The sequence below is a fragment of the Phascolarctos cinereus genome, unplaced genomic scaffold (genome assembly GCF_003287225.1).
Source record: "Phascolarctos cinereus isolate Bilbo 61053 unplaced genomic scaffold, phaCin_HiC Scaffold_2;HRSCAF=192, whole genome shotgun sequence".
NCBI lineage: Eukaryota > Metazoa > Chordata > Mammalia > Diprotodontia > Phascolarctidae > Phascolarctos > Phascolarctos cinereus.
In genome coordinates, this window is record NW_027555625.1 from 219,839,668 (window position 1) to 219,858,065 (window position 18,398).

Genomic DNA, 18,398 nt, shown 5'->3' on the forward strand with positions numbered 1-18,398 from the left:
CAAATGGCAAACCACTCCAGTATCTTTGCCAAGAAAACTCCATGAACAAAAGTCCATGTAGAGTCAGATACAACTGAACAATTAATCGAGAACAACATGTATGTATATACAGTCTCCCCTGTTAGAACATAAGCTCCTTGTGGCCAGGGATCATTTTCCTTTTGTCTTTATATACCAAACACCATGTACAGGCAGCATAGTAGAGTAAAACAGTTCTCAAAGATCGATCTGTTAGGATAAGGAGGAGGGAGGAGGAGGAGAAAAGAGAGGAGGAAGAAAAAGAGGAGAAGACAACATCATTTGTATTTTCCACTCTCATTCGTTCATGAGTGCGTGGTGATATTTTCCAGAGGTGCCATAACCTGTGAATTGAAGAGTTAGCTACAAATATGAAGACTGGGTTACTACATTATCTACAGAATTGTATTTTTGCCTTACAAAAGGATGAATTTCTGTTTTTCTTGTATTTATCTGATATCAGCACCAAATAATCATCAAAGAAGATAAGATCTTTTATGTTAATGCTTGACAAGAAAAACAAGTAGAGCTGACAGATTCAAAGTGTTGAATAACTTTCTTAACCTCATAGTTTTATCTTGAAATGACTGTGTTGACATTTGTACTAATGGTACAAAAGCAGTGGTGGGTAAAACTGCTGGTAACTTAGCCCAAATCAATGCAGTGGAACCAAACTTTACTAGTTATCATTATATTCTTAGGATCACCCACTCACACTTAAATAAAGACATTTCATTTAAGAATGTCTTTAAGGGGGCACCTAGGGGCGCAGTGGATAGAGCTCTGGCCTTGGAGTCAGGAGGACGTGAATTCAAATCCAGTCTCAGACACATGACACTTACTAGCTGTGTGACCCTGGGCAAAGTCACTTCACCACAACTGCCTCAAAAAAAAAAGAAAAAAAAAGAATGTCTTTAATGAATCAATAAAAGCATCTCAACCTTTGAATATATGTATCTTTTTAATAATCTGTGATGAAATGGGAAGCATACATGAAGCACTTCTGATGCATGCCAAAGTATGATGACTGTCTCCAGGACAACCACTTGTGCAATTATTTGAGTTGTTAAATGAATGAGCCACTTTTTTTCCACAGAACATCATTTTTACTGGATAGAACAACTGAGAGGCAAACTGGATATTCAGACTTGAGTAACTAGCAGACATTTTCTCAAAAATTAAACAAGTGAGCCTATCACTTCAAGGGAAACAACTGACAGCATTTATTGTCAGTGATAAAATTTGAGCTTTCAAGTAAAAATTAGAATTTTGGAAAACTTGCTTATACCATCATGAGCTTGACAGCTTCCCAATACTTAACTTTTCTTATGAAAGAACTCATAACATTAATGAATGTTATTTTTGGATATTGTATACAATGAAATGTGTCAACATTTGAAAAGATCTGCAACTGAGTAAAACAATATTTTCCAAATGACCAATATATGATATTACAAAATCATACATAGGTAAAAGATTCATTCAAAGTGCAAGATAGACCAATGAATTTTAATGTTAATAGAACATGAAAAATTCACTGACATGGTTTTAAATCCCATATTGCAACTAACACAATTATCTGAAAAAGCTATTAAAATATTCTTTCCTCCCTTTTCCAACTACATATCTGTTCACAGCTGTATTTTCTTTATACATACATAACAGCATATCAACCATAACAGCACATCACAACAGAATGAATACAAAAACATTAGAATCCAGTTGTCTCTCTTCTATTAAGCCAGACATTAAAGAGATTTGTAAAATGTACAACAAGGCAATTCTTGTCACTCATTTTCATTTGTTTTAGAAAATACTGTTATTCTATGAATATATATAATTTAAATTAACTTGTAATGGGTCTATTATTATTTTTTTAATTAATGTACATTTTTAATTATCAGTTTAAATTTCTAACATAGCAAGTGTCAATAGATATTTGATATCTGGTGTCCCTCTTTCATTTTTAAGAGTATGAAAACATGGTTTAGACCAAAAAAATTTGAGAAACGCTGTTAAAGGAGATAGGGAGCACAGGACCTCTTAAGTCAGAAAGGTACAAATTCAAGTTCCACCTGTGATACACACTGGCTATGTGGCCCACAGCAAGTCAGTTAAACTCTCACTGTCCTGGAAAACTCTCTAAAAGACTGTTTTAGAAACTGTAAGAATCTGCAAGAGTTGAGGGAATTTCCTTACCCAGGAAATCACTGATATGTCAATGAAATCACAAGTCCTATCCCATCCCCTATCCCGAACACCTAGCACTATGCCTGATACATAGTAGGCACTTATTAAATGATTGCTTGGCTGAGTTTTATGGTTGAAATTTCTATTTCAGCTTATTTAATGGTCTATAAATAAGATCTACCAGGAATTAGAAACAAAAATTATATTGTTCAAGCTAGTATCAGGAGAACAATATCAAAATATGGCTCATCTGTGCACGAGAATCAGTAAGGTAAATTCAGACACATTGAATCTTTATAATAACAGAATAAAACACAGATGCTGGGTTTGTTTACATTTTTAATAAGTGATATCCAAAATGCATCGATGCTGGAGAGGGAGACAATAATCTTTTCACATAACTAAGAATTAATCTATTTTTTCTACCCTACACACAAATACAATGTTTATACCTAGAGTTTTTAAGCAAACAGTTTTTAGAAATGGAAATAAAAATGCTTAATTATTTCTATATTAAAATAAAGCTTATAACAGCCCTTCGAATACTGAAGACAGCTACCATGTCACTGCTGAGCGTTCCCTTCTCCAGAGAAAAAACGCCTAATTCCTTCAGCCAATCCTCAGATAGTACTGACTCAAGGCCTTTTTACCATCTTGGTTGTGCCCTCTGGGCATTTTCTGGCTAATTAATGTACTTCTTCAACTGTCGTGCCTAGAAGTGAACACAATATTTCAGATAAGGTCTGACAAGAGCAGAGTACACTATCCTTGGAAGCTACGTTCTTCTTAATGTAGCCCAAGAATGCATTAGCTTTTCTGTCAACCATATCACAATGTTGATTCACTGAACTCATAATCAACTAAAACCCCCAGATCTTTTTCATAAAAATGGTTCTCTAACCAGGGCTCCACGATCTTGTACTTGTGAAGCTGCAAAGCTTTACACTTTACTCCTACTGAATTTCACCTTAACAGATTCAGACCAATGCTTTACAGCCTAGCAGCATTCTTTTGCAATCTGACTCTAACATGCACTGTGTTAGATACCTCTTCTTGGTTTATGTCATCATCTGCAAATCTGATAAATATGTCATCACTGACATTATCTAAGTCATCCATAAAAATGTTAAAGCATACAGAGCCAAGTACAAATCACTGCAGTACTCCACCAGAGATGTGACAAGGCGACATTAAACTGTTAACAACTACTCTTTGAGCCTGGTCATCCAAGCAGTTCTAAATTGATCTGATTTTATTATTATCTAAACCTATATCTCTCTATCTTTTCCATAAAAACAGTATGAGGTATTTATCAAACCTAGCTAAGTTATATGTCCACAAGATAATATACTAGGTTAGTAAGCCTGTCAAAAAAAGGAAATTAGTTTACTCTGGCATGACCTGACCTTGATGAAGCCACGCTGGCTTTGTAATCACCATTTCCCCATCTAGATGCTTCTTCAAAGAAGCAAAAATCAGTATTCCCAGAGGACAGTGAAGAGGTACACTGCAGGTATAAGTTTTCTACAACATTGCAAATATTGAATTATTTAAAAAATTGAAACAAAAGATGTCATCAAAGAACTGTATGAGTGAGAATATACAGGCCTGTCAGGTTGGCAAAAGCAATGGATAACTACTGAATAGCCCATGTGATCTACTGACATCCCTCTTAATATTAAGAAAAGGTGAGGAAGAACACCAATCATGCTACATGACCCTCCTGTGGAGAACTTGCAGGAGGTCATGCATAAGATTTATACAGGAGGGGAAAATATGGATTAATTGTGATCTGCATCATTGGAAGGAATGCCCATACAGATCAGAACACAGATGTATTTGAGTATGAGTATTCATTAATGCAAAAATGTACTGTAGATCTGTTAGTGTACGTTCTCTTTCTACTGGCACAGGTCACAACTCTTCTAAACTTGGTCTTTCGAGCATTTCCATGGCCAAAATATAAATCACCTTACAGCCAATCTACTGATAAGCTCTAGCAAATTAAAGTAGGACTATATGTAAGCCATCCAATCTTTGATTATATAGGTTAATGATAAGGAACTGATTTCCTGAAAGGGGACCCCATTCCATTGTACAAAGAATTTTACTTCGGGGGCAGCTAGATGGTGAAGTGGATAAAGTTCTGGCCTTAAAGTCAGGAGGACCTGAGTTCAAATCCAGCCTCAGACACGTGACACTTACTAGCTATGTGACCCTAGGCAAGTAACAACCTCAATTGCTTCACCAAAAACAAAAAAACAACAACAAAAAAAGAGATTGAACTTTTGGAGCAGCTAGGTGGTACAGTGGTTAGAGCACTGGCCCTGAAATCAGGAGGACCTGAGTTCAACTTTGGCCTCAGACCAAACACTTGGCACTTTGCCTAAAAATTAAAAAATAAAAAATAAAAAAAGAGAATTCTACTTCAAAGAAAAGTTTTTGCATAATAAATAAAAATGCATGTCCACCCATTAGTCCTGATTCTGTCTTCTGAAACAATGAATGCAGAATAAATCTACTCCTTCCCTCTCTAATAGTTTTATAAATATTTCAGGGTAGCTGTCACCTTCCCTATAAGATTTATCTGTATTACACATTCATCTCAATAAGAATTTATTAAACATCTACCACATGCAAGGGACCAGAACACAAAGACAAAATGAAACAGTTTCTGACTTTAAGGAGTTTATTTTTTTGTTTATTTGTTTTCTGTTTTGTTTTGGTTTTTGAGCTAGGTAATGGGGGTTAAGTGACTTGCCCGGGGCCACACTGCTAGTAACTGTTATGTGCCTGAGACCAAATTTGAACTCAGGTCCTCCTGACTTCAGGGCAGGTGCTCTATCTGCTACACCACCTAGCTGCCCCCTTTAAGGAGTTTATAAGGAGCAACATACCACAAAATATGTACACAGATAAGTACAGTGTCCCGAAAGCCCTATTGCGGTTTTAAGCTTTAATAGCTTAATAGTTTAAGCTTTAACAACTAGCTCAAAACCTAAAACACTAAAACTTTAGGGACATCCTGCAAATACAAGATGATCAAAGGAAGGAAAGCATACTTTGACCAAACAAAACAAAACAACCCCCCCCCAAAAAAAAAAAAAACTCTTCCCCAAGCTTAGAAGGAAGCTTAAAGATTTAATAAGTGGAGATGAAGATGCAGGATACTCCAAGGATGGCAGCAGCCTACCCAAAGGCACAGAAGCAGGACAATGCAATGTTGAATTGAGGAGCAACCACATATTCACAATTCTTTCAAACATTGTTGAAAGTGAATTGCTTAACAATATTGATGGTCATCTATTTCTTTTCTTCCTTAAAAAGCCACACTTCAGAGTACACACAAGAAATGAACTGAATCCCCCTTGGGATTTTTTGTAGGTTTTTCCTGAATAAACAGGTTGACAATACCAGGAATGCAGGGCTGGTTCAATATTAGGAAAACTCTCAGCAAAACTGACCATATCATTACATGTAATGAGAACAAGCTAGAAGTACTTCCAATAAGATCACCGGGTGGGTAGGCTGAGCTAATAAAATAAAAATGACAATTCTACTAAAATTAATTTACTATTCAGTGCCAATCAAACTACCAAAAAATATTTTATAGAGTTAGAAAAAATAATAACAAAATTCATCTGGAAGAAACAAAGGTCCTGGATATCAAGGGAATTAATGAAAAGAAATACAAGGGAAGGTGGCCTAGCCAAATCAGATCTTAAATTGTATCATAAAGCAGCAATCATCAAAACTGCTTGGTACTGGCTGAGAAATAGAGTGATGGATCAATGGAATAGGTTAGGTACATGATTATAGTTATCTACCATTTGATAAATCCAAAGACTCCAGCTTCTAGATATACAGCAAACTGAGAGAGCAAGGAATAGTTTACCTGTCAGATTTATGGAGAACAGAAGAATTTATGACTAAACAAGAGATAGAGAATATTATGAAATGCAAAATGGATAATTTTGATTACATTAAGTTGAAAAGTTTTTGCACAAACAAAGCCAATGCAACCAAGATTAAGAAGGGAAGCAGAAAGCTGGGAAAGAACTTTTACAACCAGTGTCTCTGAAAAAGGTCTCATTTCTGAAATAGACAATTGAGTCAAATTTATAAGAATACAAGTCATTCCCCAACTGATAAATAGTCAAAGGATATGAACAGGCAGTTTTCAGAGGAAGAAATTAAAGCTCTATACTCATATGAAAAAATGCTCTAAATCATGATTGATTAGAGAAATGCAAATCAAAACAACTCTGAGGTACCACATCATACCTATCAGATTGGCCAACATGACAAAACAGGAAAATGATATATGCTAGAGAAGATGTGGGAAAATTGGAACACTAATGTATTGTTGGTGGAGTTATAAATTGATCCAATCATTCTGGACAGCAATTTGGAACTATGCCCAAAGGGCTATAAAAATGTGCATACCCTTTGACCCAGCAATAGCACTTCTAGAGTTGTATGCCAAAGAGATCATACAAATGGGAAAAGAACCCACGTGTATAAAAATATTTATAGCAGCTCTTTTTGTGGTGGCAAAGAATTGAAAATTGAGGGGATGTCCATCAGTTGGGAAACGGCTGAACAAGTTGTGGCATATGAATGTAATGGAATACTATTGTGCTATAAGAAATGATAAGCAGGAAGACTTCCAAAAAATCCGGAAAGATGCTGAGTGAAGTGAGCAGAACCAGAAGAATGTTGTACACAGTAACAGTCATGTTGTGTGATGACTAATATTGATAGACTTAACTCTTCTCAGCAATGCAAAGATCTAAGACAACTCCAAAAGATGCATGATGAAAACTGATATCTACATCCAGAAAAAGAACTATGGAATTTGAATGCAGATCGAAGCATATTACTTGCTCCCTCTTTTTTTTTGTTTGTTTATTTCTTCTTTCTCATGGTTCTTCCCATTGGTTCAACTTCTTCTTTACAACATGAATGTGAAAATAGGTTTAATATGAATGTATATGTAGAGCCTATATAAAATTTCATGCTGTCTTGGGGTGGGGAAAAAATTAGGAACTTAAAATCTTATAGAAGTAAATGTCAAAAATGAAAATTAAATAAATAAATTTTTAAAAAATAAACAGATTGACAAAATGTTTAGAACCCACCACTGAATGTCCCCTAGTACAGAAAATGTTGTTCTTAAAATGTGGCTCCTAAAATTGAGCCCTGTATTCCAGATGCCATTTGCCAGATGTCAACAACAGAGTGCAAGGATGCTCCCGGGACTGGGCTCTTCACAGCCTTTGTGTATGCTACATTCTTTTTTGAAAGAGTCACAACATACTTGTGTATCTAAGCAGGATCCATGTAATTAAATGCATCAGGTCTATAGAACACGAACTCTTTCATAGGTTCCACCTACCCTGACCAAGGGCAATTTTTTTCTTACTATAACTACAGGATTTTATACTTGTGTCTAGTAAATGTCTAACTTATTGGCTGTAGCCCCATGTTTATTCTAGCCTTTCAAGGTCCTCTTAAATTCTGATTCTTTCATAAATAATTTTAACTATGCCTCTTAGCTTTGTGTCATTTCAATATTAAATATGCAATATAAATATTTAATATTTTAAATTTAATATTAATATTTGTGTCAGTCTAATATTAACCACACTTTCTGTCTTCATTTGAGTTATTAATAAATCTGCTGAAAAGAAGAAAGCCTCTTTTCAGTTTGATGCTGTTATTAAACAAATATTCATTGGATAAGAGTGTTCAACTGCTAGTAATCAACTATATAAAAATTACAAGCATATGCCTTTCAGCTTTTCCATTCCACACTGTGATATTTCTACCACTGTTTCAAGGTCAACTAAGGCAGTTCGTGTAAGGAGCTTGATAATTCTTTGATTAGTTCATTCTCATAACTTTTGCTACCAACTAAACTAGCACTGCTTTAGAGCAGGACAGAGAGCTCCAAGGTTTAGGCTTTGGCCTTGGGATTGAGCATCCAAAACTCCCCCAGGAAATACCACACAAATGTTAATGATACACTTCACTTCAAGAAGCCAATATTTAATCAATGTGGAGACTCCCTTCTCTAATGGTTTTTACTCTAAGACATCTTAGTAGATATTCTTAGCAATATGATATGACTAAAAAATTCACGACTCACTGAGTCAGTCAATTAGCATTTATTAAATGACTACTATGTGCCAGATACTGTGATAAATGCTAGTGATACAAAGAAAGGCAAAAAAAAAAATTCTTACTTTCAAGGAGCTCACATGAATGAGACAACATTCAAATAACTACATGTAAACAAGACACACACACAGGATAAATTGGAGATACTCAAAAATGGGAAAGCACTAAGATTAACAATGGCCTGGAAAAGCTTCTTGCAGAAAGCGAAACTTTGCTGGGACTTGGCAAAAAGCCAGGGAAGCAAAGAAGCAGAGATAAAGAGAGTGTTACTAACATGGGGAACAGTCACTGAAAGTAGAATGCAGTGCCATGCATGAGCAACATCAAGGAGGCCAACGAAACTGGATAACAGAGTTTGTGGAAAGGAATAAGGTAGAGAATACTGGAAAGGTAGGAAGGGGCCAGATTGTAAAGGATTTAAAAGCCAAACAGAGCACTGCATTTTATATTTGATCCTGGAGGAGACAGAAGCCAATGAAGTTCATTGAATAGGGGGTGACATAGCCACACCTACACTGTAGGAATACCAATTCGACATCTGAATGGAAGATGGAATGGAGTGGGGAGAGACTTGAGGCAAAGAGACTACCCAGCAGACTACTGCAATAATCCAGAAACAAGGTGATGAAGGCCTTCACCAGGATGATGTCAGTGTCAAAGGAGAGAGGGGGTGTATAAGACAGATGTGAAGGTGAAGGCATAAATGAAAATATGTAACAACTGACTGTTGGGGGGGGTGGACTGAGAATGAGTGAGAAGCTGAGGAAGGAATCTAGGTTAAGTGTCTCAATGACTAGGAGAATAGTGGTTACCCTTGACAATAGTTTTGAAGTAATCACTTCATTACCAAAAGGTGATATATATAAACATATTTTGGGATTTTTTAAAAGTATTTATATTTACCAAACAATAAAAGTAGTTAATTTAACTACTTGAAGGAAAAAACATTTTCTTATCATGTTCAGTGCTTGATGCAGTAATTTGCACACATTAATAAATGCATACAACAAAGAATCAACAACATCAAAATATAGAAAAAGAAAATTAAAACAAAGTGGGGACAGAAAGATAGAGAAAGAGAGAGAGGAAGGAAGAGGAGGAGGAAAACAAAGCGGAAATGAAAAGTATACTGCCTTTTCTTATTTGGCTTCCAGCAAGATGTGGTAGAAAAAAAAAAAACACTGGATTTGGATTGAGGAGACCTAGGCTTTAGTCCTAGCTTTGCAACTGATAAGCCTTCTGGCCCTCAGAAAGTCACCTTTCCTCTGGGGCCTTAGTTTTTTCATTTCATTTGTTAAATGACAATTTTAGCTTTATACCCTGGCAAAAGAAGAAATAAGGTTAATGCAGAATAAGCTGTTCTTGATAAAGCCATGTTGGCTCTCTGTGAGATCATAACTTCTTTTTCTTACTATTCACTAACCATCTCCTTAATAATACATTCTAGAACTCTGCCAGGAATAACAACCAATATCACTGGCCTATACTCTATAGACCATTCTCTTTCCTCTTTTGAAAATTGAGACATTTGCCCTTTTATGATACTTTATTCCATGATCTCTCAGAGATCACTGGCAGTAGGTAAGGAATAATATTTGCCATTTCTTTATGTATACTAAGATGTAGCTCATCTAAGGACATCTAAGAACTCATCAAAGGTGGATAGGAGATCACTTACTATATCCTGGCTTATCTTGGAGATCCAGATCCCACTTGTCTTTTTGTTAGTTTTTTCCAGTCTAAAGGGTTTCCCTGGTAGGGAAAATAGAAGGAAGATAAGGATTTAGCAGCTCAGGAGGCAGCCCCATGGAACAAAGGACAGAGGATTATATGTGGAGTAAGAGAGACAAGCTCCAGTTGCGCTTCAGCTAATTATTAATTATGTGATACTAGACAAAGCAGTGAACTATCATCAGTCTCCATTTCCTTATCTGTTAAACAAGGATAATAAAAGCACCTCCCTCACAAGTTTGTTTAGTCAAGTGAGATGACAGATAGAAAGGATGGAAGGAAGGACAGAATGACGGAAGGAAGGAGGGAGGACAGGAAAGGAAAGGAAAGGAAAGGAAAGGAAAGGAAAGGAAAGGAAAGGAAAGGAAAGGAAAGGAAAGGAAAGGAAAGGAAAGGAAAGGAAAGGAAAGGAAAGGAAAGGAAAGGAAAGGAAAGGAAAGGAAAGGAAAGGAAAGGATAGTGCTTTGCAAACCTCAAAGCACTATACAAATATAAGTTGTTATTATTAGCTATCATTCTACATCTTCATATATCATCATCCCATCTCCCTTAGGCATTATTCCTATTCCAGACAACACTGAGTTATTCCTCATAATATCTCAGAAAAGTTAAGTTATCATTTTCCTCAGTTAAAAATGGTCTTGACTCATAGAGAAGCTCTAAAGAACATCATAGGGAATTTCATATATTCTTTGAGTAACATAAATTATTATAACTCTTTGAAATTACAAAAAAAAATTGCAAAAAAGGTATTGCTTATTTTTTAAGATGCATGCTACGTATTTATTATTAGTCAGCTGCAAATGGTCTCTTTATTCAGCAATACATACGTGGTATTTCAGTAATTAAAATTTTACTCCTGGAAAAGACAAGTTTTAGTCATGGAATACATAGCTAAAATCTGCCTCTCCTCATTCACATGATTCTTATGATGATACAAGGAGATGACATATGACAAAGCACTTTTTAAACTGGAAAGAGCTAAATCAACATAAGGGCATAGTCAATTCTGAACTATTTAAAATTCGAGGTTCCATTGAAAAATTTAAGGGGCAGCTAGGTAGCACAGTGGATAGAGCACCAGCCCTGAAGTCAGGATGACCTGAGGTCAAAAATGACCTCAGACCAAACACTTGACACTTACTAGCTAAGTGACCCTGGGCAAGTCACTTAACCCCAATTGCCTTAAAAAAAGAAATCCTCACCACTGAAAAAATTTATGTTACTACAGCTTTATTACCCATTTCTCCGCAAAAAAAAAAAGGCACAAGTCTATAAAAACTTTCTAAGGAATAAATAAAACCCTCTCCATTAGGCACACAGATATGTGTTCATAGTTCACACATAGTTCACAGGTATGTGAACTATATAGACACATAGTTCAAATGACACTAACAACCTGGCAGAGCTATTCCGAGCAAACAAAGATAAAACAACGCTTTTTATGTAAGAGGCAGAAATATTAAATCAAGAAGTCACATCTTCTCTACAGTAGCCATGCAAAATACATCCTGTCCAAGTAAAATCAGATTTTAATTCCAGTATCTTCTCGTTCCAACTAATAAATTGTTTATGGCAGCATAACCTACCACCCACAGGGCATAGTCTTCATTCCTCAGACAATGCTGAAATCCAGTCCAATTTTACCACTTACTCTACCACACAAAAAGACTACTGGAACAATAAAGAAAAATATTCTGCTGACTAAAACATTAATTCACAGTGTGCAGCAGAAAACTATTGTAAACACTAAGTATTATGCTCAAACAAACTAAATGTTTCAGATGTGGCTCATTAAACTGACATGCAGAATACTTTAGCCAGTATCCTATAGTATTGTGTTGATTAAATTTTTTAAATTTTTTTTTATTCTAAACTTGATCACTGAAAAGAACATTTCCATACACATAGCAGAACACAAAAATGGGATTCTACATGAAACCATGAATTTGTACTTCATAGCACCTGCTTTTTAAAAACCATATAATAAATTCTACATGTTACTTTCAAAATAGTCATCTTTGTTTACGCTTCCTTCGGAACTTCCTTCTGTTCTTTACTATTTTTTTAAATGTTTCTTCTTCTTTTTAATCACTATTGCTAATCTAATTTACACTCCCTCTGTAGAGGTGTAGGGTATGTTCAGGGAAGACTGGTGTGTGAAAGCTGCCAAACATTTTTTAGGGCTTCTTTCCACCTTTGGTGTCCACCTGTTCCACCTAACTCTCATCTGTGGCTCCAAGAAGCTGTAGCATGCACAGTGGCCACACCTCAGTAAACCATTTCAACAGACAGGCTAAACCAGGTTGAGGGTGACCAAGGGGTCTCAAACATATTGATGAGTTAGGGGAGTATCTACCCCAAGCATAAGAAGACGTCCCCTGGTGGAATGGGCAGAAGAGAACAATTTGTTCTAATGGCAATGAAGACAGCCGAAGCAGGTGCTGTGGATCGCTTAGAGCTTGGTTAGATATCAAAGACACCAAGGTTATCCACTGCATCTTGAGCCATCACCAGTCATCTTCATTCTGTCTTGCCATTGACTGCAATGACGCTGGAGGAGAGAATGAGGCTGATGACTTAGTGCAACTCTGCCTCACTTAAGTCCAATTTATACATGAATCAAAGGACATCACCCATACCATTTTACCTATCTCAAAATCCTGTGGTGACAAGCAAGTGATGAAGCAGCAGCTGAAGATACACTGGGAGCTGTAGTCATAATCTTGCACACAGGGTCATTTCTTATTGGAAACAGCGGTGGGATTTGGCAGCCCTTTGGGTGTGTGAGCAGCCTTTTAAGGATCTCACTGCTCACCCCCCTGGTGCGCAGAAGAGGCTAGAAAAGGTGCCCTGAAAATTGCCTGCTTACCCAACCCTGGCCTCATTACCGCAGCAAGTGGGAAATCCCACGAAAAAATGTACAAAAATGTCTGCAAAGACGATTCCAATCACCACTGGAACATGAAATGTGTGCACACTTCTAGACATCACAAAATCCAGTAGGCTTGAAAGACAAACTGCTCTTGTCACAAGAGAACTCTGAAGGTATCACATCCAAATAGCAGCCCTGAGTGAAACAAGGCTGGCAAATGAAGGCGAGCTTACTGAAGTTGGAGCTGGATACACATTTTTCTGAAGTGGCCACAGTGAAGAGGAGCACCGTAAAGCTGGTGTAGGTTTTGCAATCAAAACTAATCTAGTAAACAAGCTTGTATGCCTACCAAAAGGAATGAACGACAGGCTCATGATAATGCTATTATTGCCACTTGCAGGAAAACGTCACACCACCATCCCCAGCGTCTATGCTCCCACCATGACGAACTCTGATAAGGTTAAAGAAAAATTTTATAAAGACCTGGAGACCCTTACCATCAATGTGCCAAAAGAGGAGAAGCTTATAATTCTGGGTGACTTTAATGCTAGAGAAGGCTCAGGCTACCACTTGGCAGGAAGTTCTAGGTAGGAATGGAGCTGGAAACAGCAACAGTAATGATCACTTACTACTGAAGACTTGTGCATCTCATTACCTCATTACCAATTACTGTCATTACCGCATTACTGTCTTCCATTTACCTAAATGCAATAAAACTTCATGGATGCACCCCACAGTAAACATCGGCATTTAACAGACTATATGATTGTAAGGAGAAGGACGGACAGGATGTGAAAGTGACAAAGGCAACGTGTGGCACATAGTGCTGGACTGATCACAGACTTATCCTTTAAGTTAAATATTTGCATTCAACAAAAGCTGTGTCCCCAAGGCAAAATAACGATCAGAAGAATTAATGTACAAATTAGAACTTTTCTCTGAGCAGAAACAGTTTGCTGCTAACTTGGAAGGAAAGTTGAGCCAACACACAGTTGGCAACAGTGGAGCAGAAAAGAAGTGGGTGGCTTTCAGAGATTTGATGTATAGCACTGCATCTGCTTATCTGGGCCAGAACACTTGAAAACATCAAGACTGGTTTGATGAAAATGATGGGGAAATTCAGAAGCTGATAAATGAAAAACAAGAACTCCACAGGGTTTACCAGCAGAATAGTTCATCCATCTCTAAGAAGGCAGCATTTAATTCCATGAAAAATAAAGTACAATTAAAGCTCAGAGAGATGCAGGATTCTTGGCTCAGTAAGAAGGCAGATGAAATTCAGTTTTATGCTGATAGTAACAATTCAAAGCACTTTTATGATGTCATGAAGTCTATTTATAGGCCAAAGACCTATGGTGCATCACAACTATTCAGTGCAGATAGAGCCACACTGATTAGTGATAAGGACATGATCCTAGAGAGATGGACTGAACAATTCCACAATGTTCTTAACAGACATCATCAATCAATGCTGAAGCCATTGACTGTTTACCTCGAGTTGAAGTCAATCCCTCCCTAGCTGAAGTTCCAACTGAAGAAGGGGTTTTGAATGCCATTAGGCTCCTTTCATGTGGCAAAGCACCTGGTGCTGATTCTACTCCAGCTGAGAATCACAAGGTAGTGGGTCCATTGCTCATACAAAAGCTGACTGAAATTTTCCAGGTTATATGGCATTATCCCCAAGAAGTTCAAGGATGCCTCCACTGTCCATCTCTATAAAGTTAAATGAAATAGATTGTCCTGTGACAATCACAAGGGATTCTCTCTCTTAGTCATTACTGGCAGGATTCTTACCAGGGTCCTACTTAATAGGCTGATCCTTCACCTGGAAGATTATCATCTACCTGAGAGCCAGTGTGGCTTCAGAAAGGGCCAAAGAATAGTTGATATGGTGTTTGCTGCCCAACAACTCCAGGAGAAATGCCAGGAGCAGAACAGAGGTCTGTATACAATGTTTGTAGATTTGACCAAGGTCTTTGATACTGTCAGTTATTATGTCAAAATCTGGCTGCCTGGAAAAGTTCATCAGCATTGTACATCAATTTCATGATGGCATGCTTGCCTGGGTTTTGGATAATGGACAACACTCTCGTGCTTTCCCAGTCAACAATGGAATGAAACAAGGCTGTGTGCTTGCTCTCATACTTTTTATCATGATGTTTTTAGCTATGTTGTCAAATGCTTTCAATGAGGATGAACATTGCATCAAGGTCAGATAGCACACTGATGGTAAATTCTTCAACTTCAAAAGACTACAAGCCAAAGTGGAAGTAGTATTGGGGCATAATTTTCTGTTTGCAGATGATTGCGCACTCAATTCAGCCTCTGAAGCTGAGATGCAACAAAGTATGGATCGATTCTCTGCTGCTTCTGCTAATTTTGGTGTAACAATTAACACCAAGAAAATCAGATGCTCCATCAGCCACCACTACACCATCCACACATGGAACCACTGGTTACAGCAAATGAAGAAGTTCTGAATGTTGTGGAAAAGTTCACTACCTTGGTAGTATACTTTCCAGGGATGTACACATTAATAATGAGGTTGACGCATGCATTGCCAGAACTAGTTCAGTGTTTGGGAGGCTCCAAAGAAAAGTATGGAGACTTATGACTGACTACCAAACTGAAGGTCTACAGAGCCGTAGTGCTGACCTCATTGTTTTATCCCTGTGAAACCTGGACCATGTATACCAAAGCCATGCCAGGAAACTGAATCTCTTCCATTTGAATTGTCTTAGGAAGATTCTGAAGAGCACCTGACAGGATAATATACCAGATACTGAGATCCTTTCTTGAACTAAACTGCCAAGCAATCAAACTCTGCTTCAGAGAGCACAACTCAGATGGGCTAACTACACTGTTTGAATATAAAACGTACACTTGCCAAAAAAACTATTATATGAAGAATTCACATAGGGCAAGCATTGACATGGTGGTCATAAGAAGCAACAAGAGGGCACTCTCAAGGTCTCTCTTAAGAATTCTGGAATTGGGGGCAGCTAGGTGGTGCAGTGGATAGAGCACCGGCCCTGAAGTCAGGAGGACCTGAGTTCAAATCGGGCCTCAGACCAAAGACTTGACACTTACTAGCTGTGTGATCCTGGGCAAGTCACTTAACCCCAACTGCCTAACCAAAAAAAAAAAAACAATTTTGGAATTGATTGTGTGACATGGCAGACACTGGCACAGGACTGCTCAGCATGGTGTACCCACATCAGAAGAGGTGCTACACTCTAGGAGCAAAGCAGAATTGAAATAGCTCAAGAGAAACACAAGATACACAAACTTAGAGAATCTACTCCAAAGGTTCACATGGACTATTTGTGCCCAATCTGTGGTAGAATACTTCGAGCTCATATTGGTCTGATCAGCCACAGTCAGATACACTAATATTGGACTCTAGCATAGAGATATCATTTTGGTCCTCTTCGAAAATGAAGGACAACAACAACAACAACACTCCCTCTGATACTACCTCAAAATAGAGGTAAAGAAGGAAGGGGAGGGAACCTCATAACAAGCAAACATAATCAAACAAATTCAAATTGTTGCTGTATACAAAAATGTATGTCTCTGTGCCTTATATCCAGCACCTGTCTGTCAAGAGGTGGGTTTCATCAGAGGTCCTCTGAAGACACAGTCATTGCACTGGTCAGACTTAAGTCTTTCAAAGTTATTTTCCTTAAAATGTTGTTGAACTTTGTGCATAAATTATTCTCCTGGATCTGACCACTTCATTTTACATTCATAGTACCCAAGATTTTCTGAAGTCATCTTTTTTGTCTTTGTTTCATATGGCACAACGATATTCTACCACATTTACACAGCACAATTTGTTCAGCCATTCCCCAATTATCTAAAAAGGAATCTAAAGTACTCCCTTTATAATCTAGTTCTTATATTGTCTTTCCTCTTGCCTTTTAATTCCCTCATAAAGATTAGAAAATTTGACTTACTTGTGATAACTATTCTTCTCCCGGTATTTTCCTCCCTCTTAACAATCCTACACCAAACCTCAATGTTTCTCAGTTGAGTTTAATGTACTTCCATACCAAACTCTGTGTATATGTGTGTGTATATGTGTCTATGTGTTCAAACTTTGGTTTGTCCATTTCAAATAGAAGTTAGGTTCGTCTGATGCCCACTTCATCCATATTTGCATATTTTCACATACAACAATTATGAGAAGTATCAAATTCCACCACCTTCCCCCTCCTTTCCCCAATAATATATTCCTCATTTTATCCTCCCTTCTCTTTCCTCTCCTAAAACCTTCAAAAAAAAAAAGCAACACAATTTACCCCCAAAACATCTATTTTTCCTGTCTTATTCCCTCAATATCTTTTGAGGGTATTAATTTTCTGAAGGGATGCTTATTTCTTTGCACCTTTTAGAATGTTAGCACTCTATCATCACACAGCCTCTTCCAAATTCTTAAATACATTTACTTTTCTAAGTTCTCTTGACTCTGTGATTATATTTCATAATTCCTACTGGAACATCAATCTTTTCATCAGAAATGCTGGAAAGTCCTCTATTCTATTAAAGATACATTTTTCCCCTGTGAAATTATGCTCAACTTTGTAGGTAAGGTTATTAAGTTATTCTTGGTTGTAAGACTATATATTTTGCTTTCTGGAATCTTGAAAATCAAGAACTCTTCTCAGTTTGGGCTAAAGCTGTCAGGCCTTCTGTGATCCTGACTGTAGTTCCTTGATACCTGAATTGTTTCTTTTTAGATTCTTGAAGTATTTTTTTTTCTTTGATGCAGAAATTCTGGATTTTGGATATAATGCTCCTGGGACTTTTCTTTTTGAGGTTCTTTTTAGAAGATCGATGGGTTCTTTCTAACTTAACTTTGTCCTTTATATAATAGATCTGGGGAGTTTTCCATTTATGACTGCTTGGAATATAATATCCAAGCTCTTTTTTTTTTAATCATGGTTTTCAGGAAGTCCAATGGTTCTCAAATTTATCTCTATGAACTATTTTCTAGGTTAGTTGTTTCTTACATCAAAAATTTTATGTTTTCTTCTACTATTTCAATCTTTTGATTTTCTAACATTTCTTACACTCTCACGGCATCAAATGATTTCCTTCGGTCTTCTGTAGTTTCAAGGATGCCATATCTTGTTTAAGGTTTAGCACCTTCTCTTCTAAGCTTCTTAAGATTTTTTTTCCAGAAAAGCTTTTATTGGTGTCTTTAAAATTTACTTCCTTTGTTTTTTCCTAGTATTTATATAGTCCTACAAAATCAACTTTTTTCCTTTAAGTCTCTACTTGCAATTGTTATGAAGACAGTTTTTCAAAACAAATTTTATACTAGTTGATATTTTCTTTGATTTATTCATCTCTCTAATATGCATTCCTGAAGTGGGGCTTGATGTCAGGCCAGACT

General features: G+C 37.0%; 1 protein-coding gene across 1 annotated transcript in view; it reads right to left on the reverse strand.

Annotated features, from left to right (window-relative positions):
* Positions 1–18,398, reverse strand: part of BABAM2 (BRISC and BRCA1 A complex member 2) — a 588,974-nt gene that overhangs the window by 466,155 nt on the left and 104,421 nt on the right. The window lies entirely within an intron of this gene.